Raw genomic sequence first — 24,490 nt, forward strand, 5'->3', positions numbered from 1 at the left:
AGTGTTGTGCCTGGTCTGTTGTTTTTTTTGACCACCTGCTAATACTAGGTCCTGTAGGTCTTTTTACATTACCAACACATAATTTTTTCTCTACAACAATACAGTTTGGAAACGTATCCATTAGATTACTTGTAGATAGAAGAAGAAGAGGGCAAACAATGTGATTGATTTTCACCTACAGCCATACCACACTGGATAAGCCCAATCTCGTCTGATCTTGGAAGCTAAGCAGTGTTGGGCCTGGTTAGTACTTGGGTGGGAGACCACATGGGAACACCAGGTGCTGTAGGTTTTTTGACGTTATTGGCAAATGCTTTTATTTCCCCAGCTATTCAAATTGAAAACTTTTTTAGGGATTACTACTAGAGAGAATTGGAAGAGGTCAAACATACTCTATAGCCCTCATCTAATTCTTTACTACACTGTTTAGGCCCATTTCCAACTGTTTGTGGCAGCTTTACAGTGTTGTGCCTGGTCAGTAGTTTTTTTTGACCACCTGCTAATACTAGGTCCTGTAGGTCTTTTTACATTACCAACACATGATTTTTTCTCTACAACAATGCAGTTTGAAAACATATTCATTAGATTATTTGTAGATAGAAGTAGAAAAGGGCAAACAATGTTATCGGGTTTCACCTACAGCCATACCACACTGGATAAGCCCAAACTCGTCAGATCTTGGCAGCTAAGCAGTGTTAGGCCTGGTTAGTACTTGGGTGGGAGACCACATGGGAACACCAGGTGCTGTAGGTTTTTTGACATTACCAACACATGATTTTTTCTCTACAACAATGCAGTTTGGAAACATATTCATTAGGTTACTTGTAGATAGAAGAAAAAAAGGGCAAACAATGTTATCGGATTTCACCTACAGCCATACCACACTGGATAAGCCCCATCTCGTCAGATCTTGGCAGCTAAGCAGTGTTGGGCCTGGTTAGTACTTGGGTGGGAGACCACATGGGAACACCAGGCGCTGTAGGTTTTTTGACATTACTGGCACATGCTTTTATTTCCTCAGCTATTCAAATTGAAAACTTTTTTAGGGATTACTACTAGAGAGAATTGGAAGAGGTCAAACATACTCTATACCCATCATCTAATTCTTTACTACACTGTTTAGGCCCAATTCCAACTGTTTGTGGCAGCTTTACAGTATTGTGCCTGGTCAGTAGTTTTTTTGACCACCTGCTAATACTAGGTCCTGTAGGTCTTTTTACATTACCAACACATGATTTTTTCTCTACAACAATACAGTTTGGAAACGTATCCATTAGATTACTTGTAGATAGAAGTAGAAGAGGGCAAACAATGTGATTGATTTTCACCTACAGCCATACCACACTGGATAATCCCAATCTCGTCAGATCTTGGCAGCAGAGCAGAGTTGGGTCTGGTTAGTACTTGGGTGGGAGACCACATGGGAACACCAGGTGCTGTAGGTTTTTTGACATTACTGGCAAATGCTTTTATTTCCCCAGCTATTCAAATTGAAAACTTTTTTTGGGATTACTACTAGAGAGAATTGAAAGAGGTCAAACAGACTCTATAGCCCTCATCTAATTCTTTACTACACTGTTTAGGTCCAATTCCAACTGTTTGTGGCAGCTAAACAGTGTTGTGCCTTGTCAGTAGTTTTTTTTGACCACCTGCTAATACTAGGTCCTGTAGGTCTTTTTACATTACCAACACATGATTTTTTTCTCTACAACAATACAGTTTGGAAACGTATCCATTAGATTACTTGTAGATAGAAGAAGAAGAGGGCAAACAATGTGATTGTTTTTCACCTACAGCCATACCACACTGGATAAGCCCAATCTCGTCTGATCTTGGCAGCAAAGCAGAGTTGGGTCTGGTTAGTACTTAGGTGGGAGACCACATGGGAACACCAGGTGCTGTAGGTTTTTTGACATTACTGGCACATGCTTTTATTTCCCCAGCTATTCAAATTGAAAACTTTTTTAGGGATTACTACTAGAGAGAATTGGAAGAGGTCAAACATACTCTATAGCCCTCATCTAATTCTTTACTACACTGTTTAGGCCCAATTCCAACTGTTTGTGGCAACTAAACAGTGTTGTGCCTGGTCAGTAGTTTTTTTTTTACCACCACCTATTACTAGGTCCTGTAGGTCTTTTTACTTTACCAACACATGATTTTTTCTCTACAACAATACAGTTTGGAAACGTATCCATTAGATTTCTTGTAGATAGAAGTAGAAAAGGGCAACCAATGTGATTGATTCTCACCTACAGCCATACCACACTGGATAAGCCCGATCTTGGCAGCAAAGCAGTGTTGGGCCTGGTTAGTACTTGGGTGGGAGACCACATGGGAACACCAGGTGCTGTAGGTTTTTTGACATTACTGGCACATGCTTTTATTTCCCCAGCTATTCAAATTGAAAACTTTTTTAGGGATTACTACTAGAGAGAATTGAAAGAGGTCAAACAGACTCTATAGCCCTCATCTAATTCTTTACTACACTGTTTAGGCCCAATTCCAACTGTTTGTGGCAACTAAACAGTGTTGTGCCTGGTCAGTAGTTTTTTTTTTACCACCACCTAATACTAGGTCCTGTAGGTCTTTTTACTTTACCAACACATGATTTTTTCTCTACAACAATACACTTTGGAAGCGTATCCATTAGATTTCTTGTAGATAGAAGTAGAAGAGGGCAAACAATGTGATTGATTTTCACCTACAGCCATACCACACTGGATAAGCCCAATCTCGTCAGATCTTGGCAGCTAAGCAGTGTTGGGCCTGGTTAGTACTTGGGTGGGAGACCACATGGGAACACCAGGTGCTGTAGGTTTTTTGACATTACTGGCAAATGCTTTTTTTTCCCCAGCTATTCAAATTGAAAACTTGTTTAGGGATTACTACTAGAGAGAATTGGAAGAGGTCAAACAGACTCTATAGCCCTCATCTAATTCTTTACTACACTGTTTAGGCCCAATTCCAACTGTTTGTGGCAGCTAAACAGTGTTGTTTCTGGTCAGTAGTTTTTTGATTATCTGCAAATACTAGGTCCTGTAGGTCTTTTTAAATTACCAACACATGATTTTTTTCTCTACAACAATGCAGTTTGGAAACGTATTCATTAGATTACTTGTAGATAGAAGTAGAAAAGGGCAAACAATGTTATCAGATCTTACCTACAGCCATACCACACTGGATAAGCCCAATCTCGTCTGATCTTGGTAGCTAAGCAGTGTTGGGCCTGGTTAGTACTTGGGTTGGAGACCACATGGGAACACCAGGTGCTGTAGGTTTTTTGACATTACTGGCAAATGCTTTTATTTCCCCAGCTATTCAAATTGAAAACTTTTTTAGGGATTACTACTAGAGAGAATTGGAAGAGGTCAAACATACTCTATACCCATCATCTAATTCTTTACTACACTGTTTAGGCCCAATTCCAACTGTTTGTGGCAGCTGTACAGTATTATGCCTGGTCAGTAGTTTTTTTGACCACCTGCTAATACTAGGTCCTGTAGGTCTTTTTACATTACCAACACATGATTTTTTCTCTACAACAATACAGTTTGGAAACGTATCCATTAGATTACTTGTAGATAGAAGAAGAAGAAGAGGGCAAACAATGTGATTGATCTTCACCTACAGCCATAACACACTGGATAAGCCCAATCTCGTCTGATCTTGAAAGCTAAGCAGTGTTGGGCCTGGTTAGTACTTGGGTGGGAGACCACATGGGAACACCAGGTGCTGTAGGTTTTTTGACATTACTGGCACATGCTTTTATTTCCCCAGCTATTCAAATTGAAAACTTTTTTAGGGATTACTACTAGAGAGAATTGGAAGAGTTTAAAGATACTCTATAGCCCTTATCTAATTCTTTACTACACTGTTTAGGCCCAATTCCAACTGTTTGTGGCAGCTAAACAGTGTTGTGCCTGGTCAGTAGTTTTTTTTACCACCAGCTAATACTAGGTCCTGTAGGTCTTTTTACATTACCAACACATGATTTTTTCTCTACAACAATACAGTTTGGAAACGTATCCATTAGATTACTTGTAGATAGAAGTAGAAGAGGGCAAACAATGTGATGGATTTTCACATACAGCCATACCACACTGGATAAGCCCAATCTCGTCAGATCTTGGCAGCTAAGCAGTGTTGGGCCTGGTTAGTACTTGGGTGGGAGACCACATGGGAACACCAGGTGCTGTAGGTTTTTTGACATCACCAACACATGATTTTCTCTCTACAACAATACAGTTTGGAAATGTATTCATTAGATTACTTGTAGATAGAAGTAGAAGAGGGCAAACAATGTGATTGATTTTCAACTACAGCCATACCACACTGGATAAGCCTAATCTCGTCTGATCTTGGTAGCTAAGCAGTGTTGGGCCTGGTTAGTACTTCGGTGGGAGACCACATGGGAACACCAGGTGCTGTAGGTTTTTTGACATTACTGGCAAATGCTTTTATTTCCCCAGCTATTCAAATTGAAAACTTTTTTAGGGATTACTACTAGAGAGAATTGGAAGAGGTCAAACATACTCTATAGCCCTAATCTAATTCTTTACTACACTGTTTAGGCACAATTCCAACTGTTTGTGGCAGCTTTACAGTGTTGTTCCTGGTCAGTAGTTTTTTTTGACCACCTGCTAATACTAGGTCCTGTAGGTCTTTTTACATTACCAACACATGATTTTTTCTCTACAACAATACAGTTTGGAAACGTATCCATTAGATTACTTGTAGATAGAAGTAGAAGAGGGCAAACAATGTGATTGATTTTCACCTACAGCCATACCACAACCGATAAGCCCAATCTCGCCAGATCTTGGCAGCTAAGCAGTGTTGGGCCTGGTTAGTACTTGGGTGGGAGACCACATGGTAACACCAGGTGCTGTAGGTTTTTTGACATTACTGGCAAATGCTTTTATTTCCCCAGCTATTTAAATTGAAAACTTTTTTTGGGATTGCTACTAGAGAGAAATGAAAGAGGTCAAACAGACTCTATAGCCCTCATCTAATTCTTTACTACACTGTTTAGGCCCAATTCCAAGTGTTTGTGGCAGCTAAACAGTGTTATGTCTGGTCAGTAGTTTTTTGACCATCTGCTAATACTAGGTCCTGTAGGTCTTTTTAAATTACCAGCACATAATTTTTTCTCTACAACAATGCAGTTTGGAAACGTATTCATTAGATTACTTGTAGATAGAAGTAGAAAAGGGCAAACAATGTTATCGGTTTTCACCTACGGCCATACCACACTGGATAAGCCTAATCTCGTCTGATCTTGGTAGCTAAGCAGTGTTGGGCCTGGTTAGTACTTCGGTGGGAGACCACATGGGAACACCAGGTGCTGTAGGTTTTTTGACATTACTGGCAAATGCTTTTATTTCCCCAGCTATTCAAATTGAAAACTTTTTTAGGGATTACTACTAGAGAGAATTGGAAGAGGTCAAACATACTCTATAGCCCTAATCTAATTCTTTACTACACTGTTTAGGCACAATTCCAACTGTTTGTGGCAGCTTTACAGTGTTGTTCCTGGTCAGTAGTTTTTTTTTGACCACCTGCTAATACTAGGTCCTGTAGGTCTTTTTACATTACCAACACATGATTTTTTCTCTACAACAATACAGTTTGGAAACGTATCCATTAGATTACTTGTAGATAGAAGTAGAAGAGGGCAAACAATGTGATTGATTTTCACCTACAGCCATACCACACTGGATAAGCCCAATCTCATCAGATCTTGGCAGCTAAGCAGTGTTGGGCCTGGTTAGTACTTGGGTGGGAGACCACATGGGAACACCAGGTGCTGTAGGTTTTTTGACATTACTGGCAAATGCTTTTATTTCCCCAGCTATTTAAATTGAAAACTTTTTTGGGATTGCTACTAGAGAGAATTGAAAGAGGTCAAACAGACTCTATAGCCCTCATCTAATTCTTTACTACACTGTTTAGGCCAAATTCCAAGTGTTTGTGGCAGCTAAACAGTGTTATGTCTGGTCAGTAGTTTTTTGACCATCTGCTAATACTAGGTCCTGTAGGTCTTTTTAAATTACCAGCACATAATTTTTTCTCTACAACAATGCAGTTTGGAAACGTATTCATTAGATTACTTGTAGATAGAAGTAGAAAAGGGCAAACAATGTTATCGGTTTTCACCTATGGCCATATCACACTGGATAAGCCCAATCTCGTCTGATCTTGGTAGCTAAGCAGTGTTGGGCCTGGTTAGTACTTGGGTGGGAGACCACATGGGAACACCAGGTGCTGTAGGTTTTTTGACATTACTGGCAAATGCTTTTATTTCCCCAGCTATTCAAATTGAAAACTTTTTTAGGGATTACTACTAGAGAGAATTGGAAGAGGTCAAACATACTCTATACCCATCATCTAATTCTTTAATACACTGTTTAGGCCCAATTCCAACTGTTTGTGGCAGCTGTACAGTATTGTGCCTGGTCAGTAGTTTTTTTGACCACCTGCTAATACTAGGTCCTGTAGGTCTTTTTACATTACCAACACATGATTTTTTCTCTACAACAATACAGTTTGGAAACGTATCCATTAGATTACTTGTAGATAGAAGAAGAAGAAGAGGGCAAACAATGTGATTGATCTTCATCTACAGCCATAACACACTGGATAAGCCCAATCTCGTCTGATCTTGGAAGCTAAGCAGTGTTGGGCCTGGTTAGTACTTGGGTGGGAGACCACATGGGAACACCAGGTGCTGTAGTTTTTTTGACATTACTGGCACATGCTTTTATTTCCCCAGCTATTCAAATTGAAAACTTTTTTAGGGATTACTACTAGAGAGAATTGGAAGAGTTTAAAGATACTCTATAGCCCTCATCTAATTCTTTACTACACTGTTTAGGCCCAATTCCAACTGTTTGTGGCAGCTAAACAGTGTTATGTCTGGTCAGTAGTTTTTTGACCATCTGCTAATACTAGGTCCTGTAGGTCTTTTTAAATTACCAGCACATAATTTTTTCTCTACAACAATGCAGTTTGGAAACGTATTCATTCGATTACTTGTAGATAGAAGTAGAAAAGGGCAAACAATGTTATCGGTTTTCACCTACGGCCATATCACACTGGATAAGCCCAATCTCGTCTGATCTTGGAAGCTAAGCAGTGTTGGGCCTGGTTAGTACTTGGGTGGGAGACCACATGGGAACACCAGGTGCTGTAGGTTTTTTGACATTACCAACACATGATTTTTTCTCTACAACAATACAGTTTGGAAATGTATTCATTAGATTACTTGTAGATAGAAGTAGAAGAGGGCAAACAATGTGATTGATTTTCACCTACAGCCATACCACACTGGATAAGCCCAATCTCGTCAGATCTTGGCAGCAAAGCAATGTTGGGCCTGGTTCGTACTTAAGTGGGAGACGACATGGGAATACCAGGTGCTGTAGGTTTTTTGACATTACTGGCAAATGCTTTTATTTCCCCAGCTATTCAAATTGAAAACTTTTTTTGGGATTACTACTAGAGAGAATTGAAAGAGGTCAAACAGACTCTATAGCCCTCATCTAATTCTTTACTACACTGTTTAGGCCCAATTCCAACTGTTTGTGGCAGCTAAACAGTGTTGTGCCTGGTCAGTAGTTTTTTTTTTTACCACCAGCTAATACTAGGTCCTGTAGGTCTTTTTACTTTACCAACACATGATTTTTTTCTCTACAACAATACAGTTTGGAAACGTATCCATTAGATTTCTTGTAGATAGAAGTAGAAAAGGGCAAACAATGTTACCGGTTTTCACCTACGGCCATACCACACTGGATAAGCCCAATCTCGTCTGATCTTGGAAGCTAAGCAGTGTTGGGCCTGGTTAGTACTTGGGTGGGAGACCACATGGGAACACCAGGTGCTGTAGGTTTTTTGACATTACTGGCAAAATGCTTTTATTTCCCCAGCTATTCAAATTGAAAACTTTTTAAAGGATTACTACTAGAGAGAATTGAAGAGGTCAAACATACTCTATATCCATCATCTAATTCTTTACTACACTGTTTAGGCCCAATTCCAACTGTTTGTGGCAGCTTTATAGTGTTGTGCCTGGTCAGTAGTTTTTTTTGACCACCTGCTAATACTAGGTCCTGTAGGTCTTTTTACATTACCAACACATGATTTTTTTCTCTACAACAATACATTTTGGAAACGTATCCATTAGATTACTTGTAGATAGAAGAAGAAGAGGGCAAACAATGTGATTGATTTTCACCTACAGCCATACCACACTGGATAAACCCAATCTCATCTAATCTTGGCAGCTAAGCAGTGTTGGGCCTGGTTAGTACTTGGGTGGGAGACCACATGGGAACACCAGGTGCTGTAGGTTTTTTGACATTACTGGCAAATGCTTTTATTTCCCCAGCTATTCAAATTGAAAACTTTTTTTGGGATTACTACTACAGAGAATTGGAAGAGGTCAAACATACTCTATAGCCCTCATCTAATTCTTTACTACACTGTTTTGGCCCAATTCCAACTGTTTGTGTCAGCTAAACAGTGTTGTGTCTGGTCAGTAGTTTTTTGACCATCTGCTAATACTAGGTCCGGTACTTATGTATTATCTGGGCTTCCATGTTAAATGCACCCCATTTTTTCATACCCCTACTATCCAACTACGCATGGAGTTGATTTTATATAGTGTGGCGAGCACAGCGAGCCACCGTGCCCGAAGCGTGGCGAGCGCAGCTCGCCCCGCGAGGGGACGCGGTCTCATAAGAAAAACGGGAGCCCAGATAATACATAAGTACCCTAGGTCCTGTAGGTCTTTTTAAATTACCAGCACATGATTTTTTCTCTACAACAATGCAGTTTGGAAACATATTCATTAGATTACTTGTAGATAGAAGTAGAAAAGGGCAAACAATGTTATCGGTTTTCACCTACAGCCATACCACACTGGATAAGCCCAATTTCGTCTGATCTTGCAAGCTAAGCAGTGTTGGGCCTGGTTAGTACTTGGGTGGGAGACCACATGGGAACACCAGGTGCTGTAGGTTTTTTGACATTACTGGCAAATGCTTTTATTTCCCCAGCTATTCAAATTGAAAACTTTTTTAGGGATTACTACTAGAGAGAATTGGAAGAGGTCAAACATACTCTATAGCCCTCATCTAATTCTTTACTACACTGTTTAGGCCAATTCTAACTGTTTGTGGCAGCTTTACAGTGTTGTGCCTGGTCAGAATTTTTTTTTGACCACCTGCTAATACTAGATCCTGTAGGTCTTTTTACATTACCAACACATGATTTTTTCTCTACAACAATACAGTTTGGAAACGTATCCATTACATTACTTGTAGATAGAAGAAGAAGAGGGCAAACAATGTGATTGATTTTCACCTACAGCCATACCACACTGGATAAGCCCAATCTCGTCTGATCTTGGCAGCTAAGCAGTGTTGGGCCTGGTTAGTACTTGGGTGGGAGACCACATGGCAACACCAGGTGCTGTAGGTTTTTTGACATTACTGGCAAATGCTTTTATTTCCCCAGCTATTCAAATTGAAAACTTTTTTAGGGATTACTACTAGAGAGAATTGGAAGAGCTCAAACATACTCTATACCTATCATCTAATTCTTTACAACACTGTTTAGGCCCAATTCCAACTGTTTGTGGCAGCTTTATAGTGTTGTGCCTGGTCAGTAGTTTTTTTTTGACCACCTGCTAATACTAGATCCTGTAGGTCTTTTTACATTACCAACACATGATTTTTACTCTACAACAATACAGTTTGGAAACGTATCCATTACATTACTTGTAGATAGAAGAAGAAGAGGGCAAACAATGTGATTGATTTTCACCTACAGCCATACCACACTGGATAAGCCCAATCTCGTCTGATCTTGGAAGCTAAGCAGTGTTGGGCCTGGTTAGTACTTGGGTGGGGGACCACATGGGAATACCAGGTGCTGTAGGTTTTTTGACATTACTGGCAAATGCTTTTATTTCCCCAGCTATTCAAATTGAAAAACAAAATTGGGATTACTACTAGAGCGAATTGAAAGAGGTTAAACAGACTCTATAGCCCTCATCTAATTCTTTACTACACCGTTTAGGCCCAATTCCAACTGTTTGTGGCAGCTAAACAGTGTTGTATCTGGTCAGTAGTTTTTTGACCATCTGCTAATACTAGGTCCTGTAGGTCTTTTTACATTACCAGCACATGATTTTTTCTCTACAACAATACAGTTTGGAAACGTATCCATTAGATTACTTGTAGATAGAAGAAGAAGAGGGCAAACAATGTGATTGCTTTTCACCTACAGCCATACCACACTGGATAAGCCCAATCTCGTCTGATCTTGGCAGCTAAGCAGTGTTGGGCCTGGTTAGTACTTGGGTGGGAGACCACATGGGAACACCAGGTGCTGTAAGTTTTTTGACATTACTGGCAAATGCTTTTATTTCCCCAGCTATTCAAATTGAAAACTTTTTTATGGATTACTACTAGAGAGAATTGGAAGAGGTCAAACATACTCTATAGCCCTCATCTAATTCTTTACTACACTGTTTAAGCCCAATTCCAACTGTTTGTGGCAGCTTTACAGTGTTGTGCCTGGTCAGTAGTTTTTTTTTTACCACCAGCTAATACTAGGTCCTGTAGGTCTTTTTACTTTACCAACACATGATTTTTTCTCTACAACAATACAGTTTGGAAACGTATCCATTAGATTTTTTGTAGATAGAAGTAGAAGAGGGCAAACAATGTGATTGAATTTCATCTACAGCCATACCACACTGGATAAGCCCAATCTCGTCAGATCTTGGCAGCTAAGCAGTGTTGGGCCTGGTTAGTACTTGGGTGGGAGACCAAATGGCAACACCAGGTGCTGTAGGTTTTTTGACATTACTGGCAAATGCTTTTATTTCCCCAGCGAATTGAAAGAGGTCAAACAGACTCTATAGTCCTCATCTAATTCTTTACTACACTGTTTAGGCCCAATTCCAACTGTTTGTGGCAGCTAAACAGTGTTGTGTCTGGTCAGTAGTTTTTTGACCATGTGCTAATACTAGGTCCTGTAGGTCTTTTTAAATTACCAGCACATGATTTTTTCTCTACAACAATGCAGTTTGGATACGTATTCATTAGATTACTTGTAGATAGAAGTAGAAAAGGGCAAACAATATACCAAGCAGCTTTCCAAATAGACGATAATGGTTAATGTCATCTCCATAAATGCCAAGGGTCTCAACTCTCCCAATAAAAGGAGATTGGCCCTTAAATACTTCCATAAACATAAAATCCAAATTGCAGCTGTTCAAGAAACACATTTTTTAGACTCAGCACCCCCATTATTTTCTGACAGGAACTACCCTCACTGCTATACGGCTAATGGCCCATCTAAAAAAGCCGGAGTTGCGATTCTCATATCGCAACACTGCGCTTTCTCCCTCTTATCCCAATACTCGGACCCTGAGGGTAGATACCTGATCTTAACTGGATCCCTTGAGAATAGAGAAGTGACTATAGTGTCGTGCTATGCCCCTAATACTAAGCAACTCCAATTCTGTAGAAAACTCCTGTCCAAAATTCAGCAACTGGCCAGGGGAGCCATGCTGCTCCTAGGTGATTTCAACCTGGTCCCAAACCCATCTCTTGATAGCTCACGCAATCTGTCTCGGTCTTCCAGTCAGCCCTCAGGCCCCTCTAAAGGCCTTCGCCAGCTTCTGGCGGAAAGTGACCTTTTTGATGTATGGAGGGTTAAACACCCTTCAGTAAGGGATTATACCTTTTACTCCCATGTGCACGGCACTTACTCAAGAATCGATTTAGCCTTGTCTGATAAATGGTCCCTAGATTCCTTTAAGAAAATCAGTATTCTTCCCAGAACCTGGTCCGATCACTCTCCTATATACATTGAGTGGGAGATAATGCGCAGGACTACTGCCCCGGGCCCGTGGCGCCTAGGTCGCCAGTGTCTGGTTCAGCCAGAGGCTCGACAAGCTATTTGCTCATCAATAGAATACTATCTACAGGAGAACTCCCCCGAGGACACTACAACCTTTACTCACTGGTGTGCCCTTAAGGCGGTAGCTAGAGGTTCGGCCATACAAATAGCAGCCAAGCTGAAAAGAGAGAATGCAAAATCCTTAGCACAGGCAGAAGCTGAGCTTTCTAATATAGAGACTGCGCACAAGTCTAACCCAACAGATAAAACCTTGGGAAAGCGATTGAATGCAGCTAGAGACAAGGTGAACAGCTTTTATCTGGAGGAAATTCAGCGTAATGTAAATAGGCTAAACCAGAAATTCTACCAACTTGGTAACAGAGCAGGTAGATTATTGGCGAGGAAACTGAGAGGAAAAAGAGCAAAGGAAAAAATCCACATGATCCATTCGGATCGGGGATTAAAAATATATGACCCAAACGAGATAGCCAACGCCTTTTCTGACTATTACGCTAAACTCTACAACTTAAAAGATGACCCGTCCACCTGCCAGCCCCACCCTGAGAAGATAGTTAAGTTTCTAGACAAAATCAACCTTCCTACCTTATCCCCAGAATCCTACACGTCCCTTAATGCACCCTGGACGCTAAAAGAGGTCCAATCGAGTATAGACTCCCTTCCATCTGATAAAGCCCCTGGGCCAGATGGGGTCCCCTCTAATTTCTATAAGACTTTTAAAGCCCAATTATCCCCGATACTACTCCAAGTTTTTAATGAGGCCTCTATGACCAAATGCTTCCCCCCCGAAATGCTAGAATCCCGCATCATCACCATCCCTAAACCGGGAAAACCCCCAACCGCAGTCCAGAATTACAGACCTATAGCGCTTCTTAACTCTGATCTGAAACTATACGCCAAATTAGTAGCTAACCGCATTAGCCCTCTTCTCCCCTCCCTCATTCAAAACGACCAGGTTGGTTTTGTCATGGATAGACAAGCCCCAGATAATACACACAGAGAATTGGGGGTGATAGAATACTGCGCTTCAAGGAACATTCCTCTCTTAGTCCTTTCACTGGATGCCGAAAAGGCATTTGATAGACTTCATTGGGGGTACATGAAAGCTACCTTGGAAAAATTTGGCTTTCATGGCCGGATACTTGACTCCATCCTGGCCCTTTATTCGTTCCCATCAGCCAGGGTGTTTGCAAACGGTTGTACTTCCTCAGGGTTCAAGATAACTAACGGTACCCGACAGGGGTGCCCACTTTCTCCTTTAATCTTTGCATTGGCGGTCGAGCCTCTGGCTGAACATATTAGGCGCAATGAGGGTATCAGAGGTCCGATAGTAGGCAACTCATCCCATAAAATCAGCCTCTTCGCGGATGATATACTTGTGAACATCTTGGATCCCGAAGTCTCCCTGCCAGCTCTCCATGAAGTGCTGCAGGACTACTCTGAAATCTCTTTTTATAAGTTAAATACCAGTAAGACAGAAGCCCTCCCTCTGGGTTGTTCCGCTGAGACCGTTGATAGCTTGAAAGCAAAATACAATTATTCGTGGCAAAATCGGTCACTTAAGTATCTGGGCATAAACCTGGCGGCTGAACGTCACCTGTTCGATTGTAACTACGGCCCTCTATTGAGGGCGTTCACAGGGCAGACTGGAGACTGGATGATGCAGGATGTGTCTTGGCTGGGGAGAGTAGCTGCAGCCAAGATGGTCCTCCTGCCGAAATTAATGTATTTATTTCGCTCCATCCCAAGAGCCCCCCCAAAGCATTGGTTTAATAAATTTAACCAACTCCTAGCTAAATATATCTGGAGAGGGACTAAACCTAGAATAGCAAAGAAGATATTAGCTCGGTCCAAAACAGAAGGGGGTGTGGCGTACCCAGACATTGAACTTTATTATGCCTCATGCGTGTTGAATCAGGCTAGGGACTGGTTTAATTTTAAAGAGCCCAAACCCTGGGTTGTACTGGAGAATACAATCTCCCACCCCATCCCTGTTGCGGACTTATTATGGCTCCCACCAAGCGAGACTAGGAAACCCGCAGCCCTATGCAAATCTATTAAAGCAACCTTAGATGTCTGGTATAAACTGTCAGCCTCCATAACTAATATAGTTCTTCCGGCTCCCTTTCTATCCCTTAAAGCTCTGAAATCCTTAATTCCCAACCTACCGCTACAGAGGTGGATCAACCAAGGAGTCAGTGCAGTGGGGGATTTATATGTGGAGGATAAGCTTGTCCCCTTCAGTTACTTACAGCAGAAATTTCATATTCCCAAACAGGACTTTTTCATTTATCTTCAGATCAGAAGCTGGTTACACTCACACCTTGATACACCTTATGTTAGGCCAAACTTTCCAACCTTCCTTAAAACAAAGACCTGCGACTTTTCACATAAAGGTGGCATTTCATGGTGGTACTCTTACTTAATTTCCATAGATAGTAAGGCCAAACTGAAATCTCAAACCCTATGGGAGAGGGATTTAAATAAATCTTTCAATGAAGAGGACTGGGAGAATATTTTTAAATCCTGTTTTAGGATTTCCCGCTGCATCAACCACTCCGAAATGTTCTTTAAACTCATACATAGAGCATACTTCACCCCAGCCAGAGTACACAAGATTTGGCCTACGTCCTCTAACCTATGCTGGAGAAAATGCGGTAATATTGGGGACATATTCCACATATTTTGGGAATGCCCGTTGCTGGGTTCTCTCTGGGGTGAAGTATTTCATCTTATGAGCTCTATCTCGAACCGACTCATTCTTCCTGACCCAACCATAGCGCTTCTTCATGTTTTCCCACTACACCTTTCTGATGCCGACCGCTATATCCTAGGCCACGTCTTAATAGCCACCAAGGCATGTATAGCTAAAGCGTGGAAATCAGAGGCAATACCGTCTATAGAAGGTATTCAAAACAAGGTGCACAAACACTACATCTATGAAACAACCAACGACAAATATTCCTCCTCTACAAACTCATTATGCTTGAGGTGGCTCGGATGGTCTGTCTTTCTATAAGGGACAGACCACCCGACCTTGCACAGCAGCACCCCAGACTTATCAGTACTAAACTCCATATTATTCTGATCTTTTGTTCTAAGTGAGACAATGACGTTTACTATGTAATGTATTTCCTATACCTCCCCCCCCCCGTCTTTTCCCTATGTTTGTTTTTTGCTGCCTTTCTGTACCCCCCTGCTATATTGTTTATGTTTCTGAAAAATTTTCAATAAAAATCTAATATTAAAAAAAAAAGAAAAGGGCAAACAATGTTATCGGTATTCACCTACAGCCATACCACACTGGATAAGCCCAATCTCGTCTGATCTTGGCAGCTAAGCAGTGTTGTGCCTGGTTAGTACTTAGGTGGGAGACCACATGGGAACACCAGGTGCTGTAGGTTTTTTGACATTACTGGCAAATGCTTTTATTTCCCCAGCTATTCAAATTGAAAACTTTTTTATGGATTACTACTAGAGAGAATTGGAAGAGGTCAAACATACTCTATAGCCCTCATCTAATTCTTTACTACACTGTTTAGGCCCAATTCCAACTGTTTGTGGCAGCTAAACAGGGTTGTGTCTGGTCAGTAGTTTTTTGACCATGTGCTAATACTAGGTCCTGTAGGTCTTTTTAAATTACCAGCACATGATTTTTTCTCTACAACAATGCAGTTTGGAAACGTATTCATTAGATTACTTGTAGATAGAAGTAGAAAAGGGCAAACAATGTTATCGGTTTTCACCTACAGCCATACCACACTGGATAAGCCCAATCTCGTCTGATCTTGGCAGCTAAGCAGTGTTGTGCCTGGTAAGTACTTAGGTGGGAGACCACATGGGAACACCAGGTGCTGTAGGTTATTTGACATTACTGGCAAATGCTTTTATTTCCCCAGCTATTCAAATTGAAAACTTTTTTATGGATTACTACTAGAGAGAATTGGAAGAGGTCAAACATACTCTATAGCCCTCATCTAATTCTTTACTACACTGTTTAGGCCCAATTCCAACTGTTTGTGGCAGCTAAACAGTGTTGTGCCTGGTCAGTAGTTTTTTTTTTTACCACCAGCTAATACTAGGTCCTGTAGGTCTTTTTACTTTACCAACACATGATTTTTTCTCTACAACAATACAGTTTGGAAACGTATCCATTAGATTTTTTGTAGATAGAAGTAGAAGAGGGCAAACAATGTGATTGAATTTCATCTACAGCCATACCACACTGGATAAGCCCAATCTCGTCAGATCTTGGCAGCTAAGCAGTGTTGGGCCTGGTTAGTACTTGGGTGGGAGACCAAATGGCAACACCAGGTGCTGTAGGTTTTTTGACATTACTGGCAAATGCTTTTATTTCCCCAGCTATTAAAATTGAAATTTTTTGGGGGGATTACTACTAGAGCGAATTGAAAGAGGTCAAACAGACTCTATAGTCCTCATCTAATTCTTTACTACACTGTTTAGGCCCAATTCCAACTGTTTGTGGCAGCTAAACAGGGTTGTGTTTGGTCAGTAGTTTTTTGACCATGTGCTAATACTAGGTCCTGTAGGTCTTTTTAAATTACCAGCACATGATTTTTTCTCTACAACAATGCAGTTTGGAAACGTATTCATTAAATTACTTGTAGATAGAAGTAGAAAAGGGCAAACAATGTTATCGGTTTTCACCTACAGCCATACCACACTGGATAAGCCCAATCTCGTCTGATCTTGGCAGCTAAGCAGTGTTGTGCCTGGTAAGTACTTAGGTGGGAGACCACATGGGAACACCAGGTGCTGTAGGTTATTTGACATTACTGGCAAATGCTTTTATTTCCCCAGCTATTCAAATTGAAAACTTTTTTATGGATTACTACTAGAGAGAATTGGAAGAGGTCAAACATACTCTATAGCCCTCATCTAATTCTTTACTACACTGTTTAGGCCCAATTCCAACTGTTTGTGGCAGCTAAACAGTGTTGTGCCTGGTCAGTAGTTTTTTTTTTACCACCAGCTAATACTAGGTCCTGTAGGTCTTTTTACTTTACCAACACATGATTTTTTCTCTACAACAATACAGTTTGGAAACGTATCCATTAGATTTTTTGTAGATAGAAGTAGAAGAGGGCAAACAATGTGATTGAATTTCATCTACAGCCATACCACACTGGATAAGCCCAATCTCGTCAGATCTTGGCAGCTAAGCAGTGTTGGGCCTGGTTAGTACTTGGGTGGGAGACCACATGGCAACACCAGGTGCTGTAGGTTTTTTGACATTACTGGCAAATGCTTTTTTTCCCCCAGCTATTAAAATTGAAATTTTTGGGGGGGATTACTACTAGAGCTAATTGAAAGAAGTCAAACAGACTCTATAGTCCTCATCTAATTCTTTACTACACTGTTTAGGCCCAATTCCAACTGTTTGTGGCAGCTAAACAGTGTTGTGTCTGGTCAGTAGTTTTTTGACTATGTGCTAATACTAGGTCCTGTAGGTCTTTTTAAATTACCAGCACATGATTTTTTCTCTACAACAATGCAGTTTGGAAACGTATTCATTAGATTACTCGTAGATAGAAGTAGAAAAGGGCAAACAATGTTATCGGTTTTCACCTACAGCCATACCACACTGGATAAGCCCAATCTCGTCTGATCTTGGAAGCTAAGCAGTGTTGGGCCTGGGTAGTACTTGGGTGGGAGACCACATGACAACACCAGGTGCTGTAGGTTTTTTGACATTACTGGCAAATGCTTTTATTTCCCCAGCTATTCAAATTGAAAACTTTTTTAGGGATTACTACTAGAGAGAATTGGAAGAGGTCAAACATACTCTATAGCCCTCATCTAATTCTTTACTACACTGTTTGTGCCCAATTCCAACTGTTTGTGGCAGCTTTACAGTGTTGTGCCTGGTCAGTAGTTTTTTTTTGACCACCTGCTTATACTAGGTCCTGTAGGTCTTTTTACATTACTAACACATGATTTTTTCTCTACAACAATACAGTTTGGTAACGTATACATTAGATTACTTGTAGATAGAAGTAAGAGGGCAAACAATGTGATTGATTTTCACCTACAGCCATACCACACTGGGTAAGCCATATCTCGTCACATCTTGGCAGCTAAGCAGTGTTGGGCCTGGTTAGTACTTGGGTGGGAGACTACATGGGAACACCAGGTGCTGTAGGTTTTTTGACATTACTGGCAAATGCTTTTATTTCCCCAGCTATTCAAATTGAAAACTTTTTTTGGGATTACTACTAGAGAGAATTGGAAGAGGTCAAACATACTCTATAGCCCTCATCTAATTCTTTACTACACTGTTTTGGCCCAATTCCAACTGTTTGTGTCAGCTAAACAGTGTTGTGCCTGGTCAGTAGTTTTTTTTTTTTTACCACCAGCTAATACTAGGTCCTGTAGGTCTTTTTACTTTACCAACACATGATTTTTTCTCTACAACAATACAGTTTGGAAACGTATCCATTAGATTTCTTGTAGATAGAAGTAGAAGAGGGCAAACAATGTGGTTGAATTTCACCTACAGCCATAACACACTGGATAAGCCCAATCTCGTCAGATCTTGGCAGCTAAGCAGTGTTGGGCCTGGTTAGTACTTGGGTGGGAGACCACATGGGAACACCAGGTGCTGTAGGGTTTTTGACATTACTGGCAAATGCTTTTATTTCCCCAGCTATTCAAATTGAAATTTTTTTTGGGGATTACTACTAGAGCGAATTGAAAGAGGTCAAACAGACTCTATAGTCCTCATCTAATTCTTTACTACACTGTTTAGGCCCAATTCCAACTGTTTGTGGCAGCTAAACAGTGTTGTGTCTGGTCAGTAGTTTTTTGACCATGTGCTAATACTAGGTCCTGTAGGTCTTTTTAAATTACCAGCACATGATTTTTTCTCTACAACAATGCAGTTTGGAAACGTATTCATTAGATTACTTGTAGATAGAAGTAGAAAAGGGCAAACAATGTTTTTGGTTTTCACCTACAGCCATACCACACTGGATAAGCCCAATCTCGTCTGATCTCGGAAGCTAAGCAGTGTTGGGCCTGGTTAGTACTTGGGTGGGAGACCACATGGGAACACCAGGTGCTGTAGGTTTTTTGACATTACTGGCAAATGCTTTTATTTCCCCAGCTATTCAAATTGAAAAAAAAAATTGGGATTACTACTAGAGCGAATTGAAAGAGGTCAAACAGACTCTATAGTCCTCATCTAATATTTTACTACACTGTTTAGGCCCAATTCCAACTGTTTGTGGCAGCTAAACAGTGTTGTGTCTGGTCAGTAGTTTTTTGACCATCTGCTAATACTAGGTCCTGTAGGTCTTTTTACATTACAAACAAATGATTTTTTCTTTACAACAATACAGTTTGGAAACGTATCCATTAGATTACTTGTAGATAGAAGAAGAAGAGGGCAAACAATGTGATTGATTTTCACCTACAGCCATACCACACTGGATAAGCCTAATCTCGTCTGATCTTGGCAGCTAAGCAGTGTTGGGCCTGGTCAGTAGTTTTTTTTGACCACCTGCTAATACTAGGTCCTGTAGGTCTTTTTACTTTACCAACACATGATTTTTTCTCTACAACAATACAGTTTGGAAACGTATCCATTAGATTTCTTTTAGATAGAAGTAGAAAAGGGCAAACAATGTTATCGGTTTTCACCTACGGCCATACCACACTGGATAAGCCCAATCTCGTCTGATCTTGGTAGCTAAGCCGTGTTGGGCCTGCTTAGTACTTGGGTGGGAGACCACATGGGAACACCAGGTGCTGTAGGTTTTTTGACATTACTGGCAAATGCTTTTATTTCCCCAGCTATTCAAATTGAAAACTTTTTTATGGATTACTACTAGAGAGAATTGGAAGAGGTCAAACATACTCTATAGCCCTCATCTAATTCTTTACTACACTGTTTAGGCCCAATTCCAACTGTTTGTGGCAGCTTTACAGTGTTGTGCCTGGTCAGTAGTTTTTTTTTTACCACCAGCTAATACTAGGTCCCGTAGGTCTTTTTACTTTACCAACACATGATTTTTTCTCTACAACAATACAGTTTGGAAACGTATCCATTAGATTTCTTGTAGATAGAAGTAGAAGAGGGCAAACAATGTGATTGAATTTCATGTACAGCCATACCACACTGGATAAGCCCAATCTCGTCAGATCTTGGCAGCTAAGCAGTGTTGGGCCTGGTTAGTACTTGGGTGGGAGACCACATGGGAACACCAGGTGCTGTAGGTTTTTTGACATTACTGGCAAATGCTTTTATTTTCCCAGCTATTAATATTGAAATTTTTGGGGGGGATTACTACTAGAGCGAATTGAAAGAGGTCAAACAGACTCTATAGTCCTCATCTAATTCTTTACTACACTGTTTAGGCCCAATTCCAACTGTTTGTGGCAGCTAAACAGTGTTGTGTTTGGTCAGTAGTTTTTTGACCATGTGCTAATACTAGGTCCAGTAGGTCTTTTTAAATTACCAGCACATGATTTTTTCTCTACAACAATGCAGTTTGGAAACGTATTCATTAGATTACTTGTAGATAGAAGTAGAAAAGGGCAAACAATGTTATCGGTTTTCACCTACAGCCATACCACACTGGATAAGCCCAATCTCGTCTGATCTTGGAAGCTAAGCAGTGTTGGGCCTGGTTAGTACTTGGGTGGGAGACCACATGGCAACACCAGGTGCTGTAGGTTTTTTGACATTACTGGCAAATGCTTTTATTTCCCCAGCTATTCAAATTGAAAACATTTTTAGGGATTACTACTAGAGAGAATTGGAAGAGGTCAAACATACTCTATAGCCCTCATCTAATTCTTTACTACACTGTTTGTGCCCAATTCCAACTGTTTGTGGCAGCTTTACAGTGTTGTGCCTGGTCAGTAGTTTTTTTTGACCACCTGCTAATACTAGGTCCTGTAGGTCTTTTTACATTACCAACACATGATTTTTTCTCTACAACAATACAGTTTGGTAACGTATACATTAGATTACTTGTAGATAGAAGTAAAAGAGGGCAAACAATGTGATTGATTTTCACCTACAGCCATACCACACTGGATAAGCCCAATCTCGTCAGATCTTGGCAGCTAAGCAGTGTTGGGCCTGGTTAGTACTTGGGTGGGAGACCACATGGGAACACCAGGTGCTGTAGGTTTTTTGACATTACTGGCAAATGCTTTTATTTCCCCAGCTATTCAAATTGAAATTTTTTTGGGAGATTACGACTAGAGCGAATTGAAAGAGGTCAAACAGGCTCTATAGTCCTCATCTAATTCTTTACTACAATGTTTAGGCCCAATTCCAACTGTTTGTGGCAGCTAAACAGTGTTGTGTCTGGTCAGTAGTTTTTTGACCATGTGCTAATACTAGGTCCTGTAGGTCTTTTTAAATTACCAGAAGACATTTTTTTTTCTCTACAACAATGCAGTTTGGAAACGTATTCATTAGAGTACTTGTAGATAGAAGTAGAAAAGGGCAAACAATGTTATCGGTTTTCGCCTACAGCCACACCACACTGGATAAGCCCAATCTCGTCTGATCTTGGAAGCTAAGCAGTGTTGGGCCTGGTTAGTACTTGGGTGGGAGACCACATGGGAACACCAGGTGCTGTAGGTTTTTTGACATTACTGGCAAATGCTTTTATTTCCCCAGCTATTCAAATTGAAAACTTTTTTATGGATTACTACTAGAGAGAATTGGAAGAGGTCAAACATACTCTATAGCCCTCATCTAATTCTTTACTACACTGTTTAGGCCCAATTCCAACTGTTTGTGGCAGCTTTACAGTGTTGTGCCTGGTCAGTAGTTTTTTTTTACCAGCAGCTAATACTAGGTCCTGTAGGTCTTTTTACTTTACCAACACATGATTTTTTCTCTACAACAATACAGTTTGGAAACGTATCCATTAGATTTCTTGTAGATAGAAGTAGAAGAGGGCAAACAATGTGATTGAATTTCATCTACAGCCATACCACACTGGATAAGCCCAATCTCGTCAGATCTTGGCAGCTAAGCAGTGTTGGGCCTGGTTAGTACTTGGCTGGGAGACCACATGGGAACACCAGGTGCTGTAGATTTTTTGACAATACTGGCAAATGCTTTTATTTCCCCAGCTATTAAAATTGAAATTTTTGGGGGGGATTACTACTAGAGCGAATTGAAAGAGGTCAAACAGACTCTATAGTCCTCATCTAATTCTTTACTACACTGTTTAGGCCCAATTCCAACTGTTTGTGGCAGCTAAACAGTGTTGTGTTTGGTCAGTAGTTTTTTGACCATGTGCTAATACTAGGTCCAGTAGGTCTTTTTAAATTACCAGCACATGATTTTTTCTCTACAACAATGCAGTTTGGAAACGTATTCATTAGATTACTTGTAGATAGAAGTAGAAAAGGGCAAACAATGTTATCGGTTTTCACCTACAGCCATACCACACTGGATAAGCCCAATCTCGTCTGATCTTGGAAGCTAAGCAGTGTTGGGCCTGGTTAGTACTTGGGTGGGAGACCACATGGCAACACCAGGTGCTGTAGGTTTTTTGACATTACTGGCAAATGCTTTTATTTCCCCAGCTATTCAAATTGAAAACATTTTTAGGGATTACTACTAGAGAGAATTGGAAGAGGTCAAACATACTCTATAGCCCTCATCTAATTCTTTACTACACTGTTTGTGCCCAATTCCAACTGTTTGTGGCAGCTTTACAGTGTTGTGCCTGGTCAGTAGTTTTTTTTGACCACCTGCTAATACTAGGTCCTGTAGGTCTTTTTACATTACCAACACATGATTTTTTCTCTACAACAATACAGTTTGGTAACGTATACATTAGATTACTTGTAGATAGAAGTAAAAGAGGGCAAACAATGTGATTGATTTTCACCTACAGCCATACCACACTGGATAAGCCCAATCTCATCAGATCTTGGCAGCTAAGCAGTGTTGGGCCTGGTTAGTACTTGGGTGGGAGACCACATGGGAACACCAGGTGCTGTAGGTTTTTTGACATTACTGGCAAATGCTTTTATTTCCCCAGCTATTCAAATTGAAATTTTTTTGGGGGATTACGACTAGAGCGAATTGAAAGAGGTCAAACAGGCTCTATAGTCCTCATCTAATTCTTTACTACAATGTTTAGGCCCAATTCCAACTGTTTGTGGCAGCTAAACAGTGTTGTGTCTGGTCAGTAGTTTTTTGACCATCTGCTAATACTAGGTCCTGTAGGTCTTTTTAAATTACCAGAAGACATTTTTTTTTCTCTACAACAATGCAGTTTGGAAACGTATTCATTAGAGTACTTGTAGATAGAAGTAGAAAAGGGCAAACAATGTTATCGGTTTTCGCCTACAGCCACACCACACTGGATAAGCCCAATCTCGTCTGATCTTGGAAGCTAAGCAGTGTTGGGCCTGGTTAGTACTTGGGTGGGAGACCACATGGGAACACCAGGTGCTGTAGGTTTTTTGACATTACTGGCAAATGCTTTTATTTCCCCAGCTATTCAAATTGAAAAAAAAAAATTGGGATTACTACTAGAGCGAATTGAAAGAGGTCAAACAGACTCTATAGTCCTCATCTAATATTTTACTACACTGTTTAGGCCCAATTCCAACTGTTTGTGGCAGCTAAACAGTGTTGTGTCTGGTCAGTTGTTTTTTGACCATCTGCTAATACTAGGTCCTGTAGGTCTTTTTACATTACAAACAAATGATTTTTTCTCTACAACAATACAGTTTGGAAACGTATCCATTAAATTACTTGTAGATAGAAGAAGAAGAGGGCAAACAATGTGATTAATTTTCACCTACAGCCATACCACACTGGATAAGCCCAATCTCGTCTGATCTTGGAAGCTAAGCAGTGTTGGACCTGGTTAGTACTTGGGTGGGAGACCACATGGGAACACCAGGTGCTGTAGGTTTTTTGACATTACTGGCAAATGCTTTTATTTCCCCAGCTATTCAAATTGAAAACTTTTTTAGGGATTACTACTAGAGAGAATTGGAAGAGGTCAAACATACTCTATAGCCCTCATCTAATTCTTTACTACACTGTTTAGGCCCAATTCCAACTGTTTGTGACAGCTTTACAGTGTTGTGCATGGTCAGTAGTTTTTTTTGACCACCTGCTAATACTAGGTCCTGTAGGTCTTTTTACATTACCAACACATGATTTTTTCTCTACAACAATACAGTTTGGAAACGTATCCATTAGATTACTTGTAGATAGAAGTAAAAGAGGGCAAACAATGTGATTGATTTTCAGCTACAGCCATATCACACTGGATAAGCCCAATCTCATCAGATCTTGGCAGCTAAGCAGTGTTGGGCCTGGTTAGTACTTGGGTGGGAGACCACATGGGAACACCAGGTGCTGTAGATTTTTTGACATTACTGTCAAATGCTTTTATTTCCCCAGCTATTCAAATTGAAAACTTTTTTTGGGATTAATACTAGAGAGAATTGGAAGAGGTCAAACAGACTCTATAGTCCTCATCTAATTCTTTACTACACTGTTTAGGCCCAATTCCAACTGTTTGTGGCAGCTAAA

At 40.6% G+C, this 24,490-nt stretch overlaps 37 non-coding genes and 8 pseudogenes across 37 annotated transcripts; all 45 read left to right on the forward strand.

The window, feature by feature from the left end:
- The first annotated feature begins 173 nt into the window (after nt 1-173).
- Nucleotides 174-292, forward strand: LOC146076817 (5S ribosomal RNA). The gene has a single exon (XR_014474212.1). It is a non-coding gene; the product is annotated as a 5S ribosomal RNA (ribosomal RNA).
- A 342-nt stretch (nt 293-634) lies between these two features.
- On the forward strand, nt 635-753 carry LOC146077034 (5S ribosomal RNA). Its single transcript, XR_014474414.1, has one exon. It is a non-coding gene; the product is annotated as a 5S ribosomal RNA (ribosomal RNA).
- A 113-nt stretch (nt 754-866) lies between these two features.
- Nucleotides 867-985, forward strand: LOC146077029 (5S ribosomal RNA). Its single transcript, XR_014474409.1, has one exon. It is a non-coding gene; the product is annotated as a 5S ribosomal RNA (ribosomal RNA).
- A 341-nt stretch (nt 986-1,326) lies between these two features.
- Nucleotides 1,327-1,445, forward strand: LOC146077185 (5S ribosomal RNA; annotated as a pseudogene).
- A 343-nt stretch (nt 1,446-1,788) lies between these two features.
- On the forward strand, nt 1,789-1,907 carry LOC146077099 (5S ribosomal RNA; annotated as a pseudogene).
- Nucleotides 1,908-2,250: 343 nt separating this feature from the next.
- LOC146077265 (5S ribosomal RNA) lies at nt 2,251-2,359 on the forward strand (annotated as a pseudogene).
- Nucleotides 2,360-2,702: 343 nt separating this feature from the next.
- LOC146077109 (5S ribosomal RNA) lies at nt 2,703-2,821 on the forward strand. Its single transcript, XR_014474467.1, has one exon. It is a non-coding gene; the product is annotated as a 5S ribosomal RNA (ribosomal RNA).
- Nucleotides 2,822-3,162: 341 nt separating this feature from the next.
- LOC146077010 (5S ribosomal RNA) lies at nt 3,163-3,281 on the forward strand. Its single transcript, XR_014474391.1, has one exon. It is a non-coding gene; the product is annotated as a 5S ribosomal RNA (ribosomal RNA).
- A 344-nt stretch (nt 3,282-3,625) lies between these two features.
- LOC146077027 (5S ribosomal RNA) lies at nt 3,626-3,744 on the forward strand. The gene has a single exon (XR_014474407.1). It is a non-coding gene; the product is annotated as a 5S ribosomal RNA (ribosomal RNA).
- Nucleotides 3,745-4,085: 341 nt separating this feature from the next.
- On the forward strand, nt 4,086-4,204 carry LOC146076811 (5S ribosomal RNA). Its single transcript, XR_014474206.1, has one exon. It is a non-coding gene; the product is annotated as a 5S ribosomal RNA (ribosomal RNA).
- A 113-nt stretch (nt 4,205-4,317) lies between these two features.
- Nucleotides 4,318-4,436, forward strand: LOC146077024 (5S ribosomal RNA). The gene has a single exon (XR_014474404.1). It is a non-coding gene; the product is annotated as a 5S ribosomal RNA (ribosomal RNA).
- A 342-nt stretch (nt 4,437-4,778) lies between these two features.
- Nucleotides 4,779-4,897, forward strand: LOC146077273 (5S ribosomal RNA; annotated as a pseudogene).
- Nucleotides 4,898-5,237: 340 nt separating this feature from the next.
- Nucleotides 5,238-5,356, forward strand: LOC146076899 (5S ribosomal RNA). Its single transcript, XR_014474286.1, has one exon. It is a non-coding gene; the product is annotated as a 5S ribosomal RNA (ribosomal RNA).
- Nucleotides 5,357-5,699: 343 nt separating this feature from the next.
- Nucleotides 5,700-5,818, forward strand: LOC146076946 (5S ribosomal RNA). The gene has a single exon (XR_014474330.1). It is a non-coding gene; the product is annotated as a 5S ribosomal RNA (ribosomal RNA).
- A 339-nt stretch (nt 5,819-6,157) lies between these two features.
- On the forward strand, nt 6,158-6,276 carry LOC146076933 (5S ribosomal RNA). Its single transcript, XR_014474317.1, has one exon. It is a non-coding gene; the product is annotated as a 5S ribosomal RNA (ribosomal RNA).
- A 344-nt stretch (nt 6,277-6,620) lies between these two features.
- Nucleotides 6,621-6,739, forward strand: LOC146077013 (5S ribosomal RNA). Its single transcript, XR_014474394.1, has one exon. It is a non-coding gene; the product is annotated as a 5S ribosomal RNA (ribosomal RNA).
- A 340-nt stretch (nt 6,740-7,079) lies between these two features.
- Nucleotides 7,080-7,198, forward strand: LOC146076200 (5S ribosomal RNA). Its single transcript, XR_014473700.1, has one exon. It is a non-coding gene; the product is annotated as a 5S ribosomal RNA (ribosomal RNA).
- Nucleotides 7,199-7,311: 113 nt separating this feature from the next.
- LOC146077244 (5S ribosomal RNA) lies at nt 7,312-7,430 on the forward strand (annotated as a pseudogene).
- A 345-nt stretch (nt 7,431-7,775) lies between these two features.
- LOC146077022 (5S ribosomal RNA) lies at nt 7,776-7,894 on the forward strand. Its single transcript, XR_014474402.1, has one exon. It is a non-coding gene; the product is annotated as a 5S ribosomal RNA (ribosomal RNA).
- A 343-nt stretch (nt 7,895-8,237) lies between these two features.
- Nucleotides 8,238-8,356, forward strand: LOC146076498 (5S ribosomal RNA). Its single transcript, XR_014473898.1, has one exon. It is a non-coding gene; the product is annotated as a 5S ribosomal RNA (ribosomal RNA).
- A 551-nt stretch (nt 8,357-8,907) lies between these two features.
- Nucleotides 8,908-9,026, forward strand: LOC146077017 (5S ribosomal RNA). Its single transcript, XR_014474397.1, has one exon. It is a non-coding gene; the product is annotated as a 5S ribosomal RNA (ribosomal RNA).
- Nucleotides 9,027-9,367: 341 nt separating this feature from the next.
- Nucleotides 9,368-9,486, forward strand: LOC146077007 (5S ribosomal RNA). The gene has a single exon (XR_014474388.1). It is a non-coding gene; the product is annotated as a 5S ribosomal RNA (ribosomal RNA).
- Nucleotides 9,487-9,829: 343 nt separating this feature from the next.
- Nucleotides 9,830-9,948, forward strand: LOC146076481 (5S ribosomal RNA). The gene has a single exon (XR_014473881.1). It is a non-coding gene; the product is annotated as a 5S ribosomal RNA (ribosomal RNA).
- A 340-nt stretch (nt 9,949-10,288) lies between these two features.
- LOC146076901 (5S ribosomal RNA) lies at nt 10,289-10,407 on the forward strand. The gene has a single exon (XR_014474287.1). It is a non-coding gene; the product is annotated as a 5S ribosomal RNA (ribosomal RNA).
- A 343-nt stretch (nt 10,408-10,750) lies between these two features.
- On the forward strand, nt 10,751-10,869 carry LOC146077101 (5S ribosomal RNA; annotated as a pseudogene).
- Nucleotides 10,870-15,222: 4,353 nt separating this feature from the next.
- Nucleotides 15,223-15,341, forward strand: LOC146077019 (5S ribosomal RNA). The gene has a single exon (XR_014474399.1). It is a non-coding gene; the product is annotated as a 5S ribosomal RNA (ribosomal RNA).
- A 340-nt stretch (nt 15,342-15,681) lies between these two features.
- Nucleotides 15,682-15,800, forward strand: LOC146077050 (5S ribosomal RNA). Its single transcript, XR_014474429.1, has one exon. It is a non-coding gene; the product is annotated as a 5S ribosomal RNA (ribosomal RNA).
- A 344-nt stretch (nt 15,801-16,144) lies between these two features.
- On the forward strand, nt 16,145-16,263 carry LOC146077102 (5S ribosomal RNA; annotated as a pseudogene).
- A 340-nt stretch (nt 16,264-16,603) lies between these two features.
- On the forward strand, nt 16,604-16,722 carry LOC146077052 (5S ribosomal RNA). Its single transcript, XR_014474431.1, has one exon. It is a non-coding gene; the product is annotated as a 5S ribosomal RNA (ribosomal RNA).
- Nucleotides 16,723-17,065: 343 nt separating this feature from the next.
- LOC146077044 (5S ribosomal RNA) lies at nt 17,066-17,184 on the forward strand. The gene has a single exon (XR_014474423.1). It is a non-coding gene; the product is annotated as a 5S ribosomal RNA (ribosomal RNA).
- A 340-nt stretch (nt 17,185-17,524) lies between these two features.
- On the forward strand, nt 17,525-17,643 carry LOC146076942 (5S ribosomal RNA). The gene has a single exon (XR_014474326.1). It is a non-coding gene; the product is annotated as a 5S ribosomal RNA (ribosomal RNA).
- Nucleotides 17,644-17,984: 341 nt separating this feature from the next.
- LOC146077287 (5S ribosomal RNA) lies at nt 17,985-18,103 on the forward strand (annotated as a pseudogene).
- Nucleotides 18,104-18,449: 346 nt separating this feature from the next.
- LOC146077071 (5S ribosomal RNA) lies at nt 18,450-18,568 on the forward strand. Its single transcript, XR_014474449.1, has one exon. It is a non-coding gene; the product is annotated as a 5S ribosomal RNA (ribosomal RNA).
- A 340-nt stretch (nt 18,569-18,908) lies between these two features.
- Nucleotides 18,909-19,027, forward strand: LOC146076244 (5S ribosomal RNA). The gene has a single exon (XR_014473722.1). It is a non-coding gene; the product is annotated as a 5S ribosomal RNA (ribosomal RNA).
- A 570-nt stretch (nt 19,028-19,597) lies between these two features.
- LOC146077046 (5S ribosomal RNA) lies at nt 19,598-19,716 on the forward strand. The gene has a single exon (XR_014474425.1). It is a non-coding gene; the product is annotated as a 5S ribosomal RNA (ribosomal RNA).
- A 343-nt stretch (nt 19,717-20,059) lies between these two features.
- On the forward strand, nt 20,060-20,178 carry LOC146076982 (5S ribosomal RNA). Its single transcript, XR_014474365.1, has one exon. It is a non-coding gene; the product is annotated as a 5S ribosomal RNA (ribosomal RNA).
- A 340-nt stretch (nt 20,179-20,518) lies between these two features.
- Nucleotides 20,519-20,637, forward strand: LOC146076943 (5S ribosomal RNA). The gene has a single exon (XR_014474327.1). It is a non-coding gene; the product is annotated as a 5S ribosomal RNA (ribosomal RNA).
- Nucleotides 20,638-20,979: 342 nt separating this feature from the next.
- On the forward strand, nt 20,980-21,098 carry LOC146077121 (5S ribosomal RNA). The gene has a single exon (XR_014474468.1). It is a non-coding gene; the product is annotated as a 5S ribosomal RNA (ribosomal RNA).
- A 342-nt stretch (nt 21,099-21,440) lies between these two features.
- LOC146076620 (5S ribosomal RNA) lies at nt 21,441-21,559 on the forward strand. The gene has a single exon (XR_014474020.1). It is a non-coding gene; the product is annotated as a 5S ribosomal RNA (ribosomal RNA).
- A 342-nt stretch (nt 21,560-21,901) lies between these two features.
- On the forward strand, nt 21,902-22,020 carry LOC146076243 (5S ribosomal RNA). The gene has a single exon (XR_014473721.1). It is a non-coding gene; the product is annotated as a 5S ribosomal RNA (ribosomal RNA).
- Nucleotides 22,021-22,360: 340 nt separating this feature from the next.
- LOC146076944 (5S ribosomal RNA) lies at nt 22,361-22,479 on the forward strand. Its single transcript, XR_014474328.1, has one exon. It is a non-coding gene; the product is annotated as a 5S ribosomal RNA (ribosomal RNA).
- Nucleotides 22,480-22,821: 342 nt separating this feature from the next.
- LOC146076957 (5S ribosomal RNA) lies at nt 22,822-22,940 on the forward strand. The gene has a single exon (XR_014474341.1). It is a non-coding gene; the product is annotated as a 5S ribosomal RNA (ribosomal RNA).
- Nucleotides 22,941-23,282: 342 nt separating this feature from the next.
- Nucleotides 23,283-23,401, forward strand: LOC146076631 (5S ribosomal RNA). The gene has a single exon (XR_014474031.1). It is a non-coding gene; the product is annotated as a 5S ribosomal RNA (ribosomal RNA).
- Nucleotides 23,402-23,742: 341 nt separating this feature from the next.
- LOC146076189 (5S ribosomal RNA) lies at nt 23,743-23,861 on the forward strand. Its single transcript, XR_014473699.1, has one exon. It is a non-coding gene; the product is annotated as a 5S ribosomal RNA (ribosomal RNA).
- Nucleotides 23,862-24,203: 342 nt separating this feature from the next.
- LOC146076958 (5S ribosomal RNA) lies at nt 24,204-24,322 on the forward strand. Its single transcript, XR_014474342.1, has one exon. It is a non-coding gene; the product is annotated as a 5S ribosomal RNA (ribosomal RNA).
- The last annotated feature ends 168 nt before the right edge of the window (nt 24,323-24,490 follow it).

The sequence above is a fragment of the Crinia signifera genome, chromosome 4 (assembly GCF_055691185.1).
Source record: "Crinia signifera chromosome 4, ASM5569118v1, whole genome shotgun sequence".
NCBI lineage: Eukaryota > Metazoa > Chordata > Amphibia > Anura > Myobatrachidae > Crinia > Crinia signifera.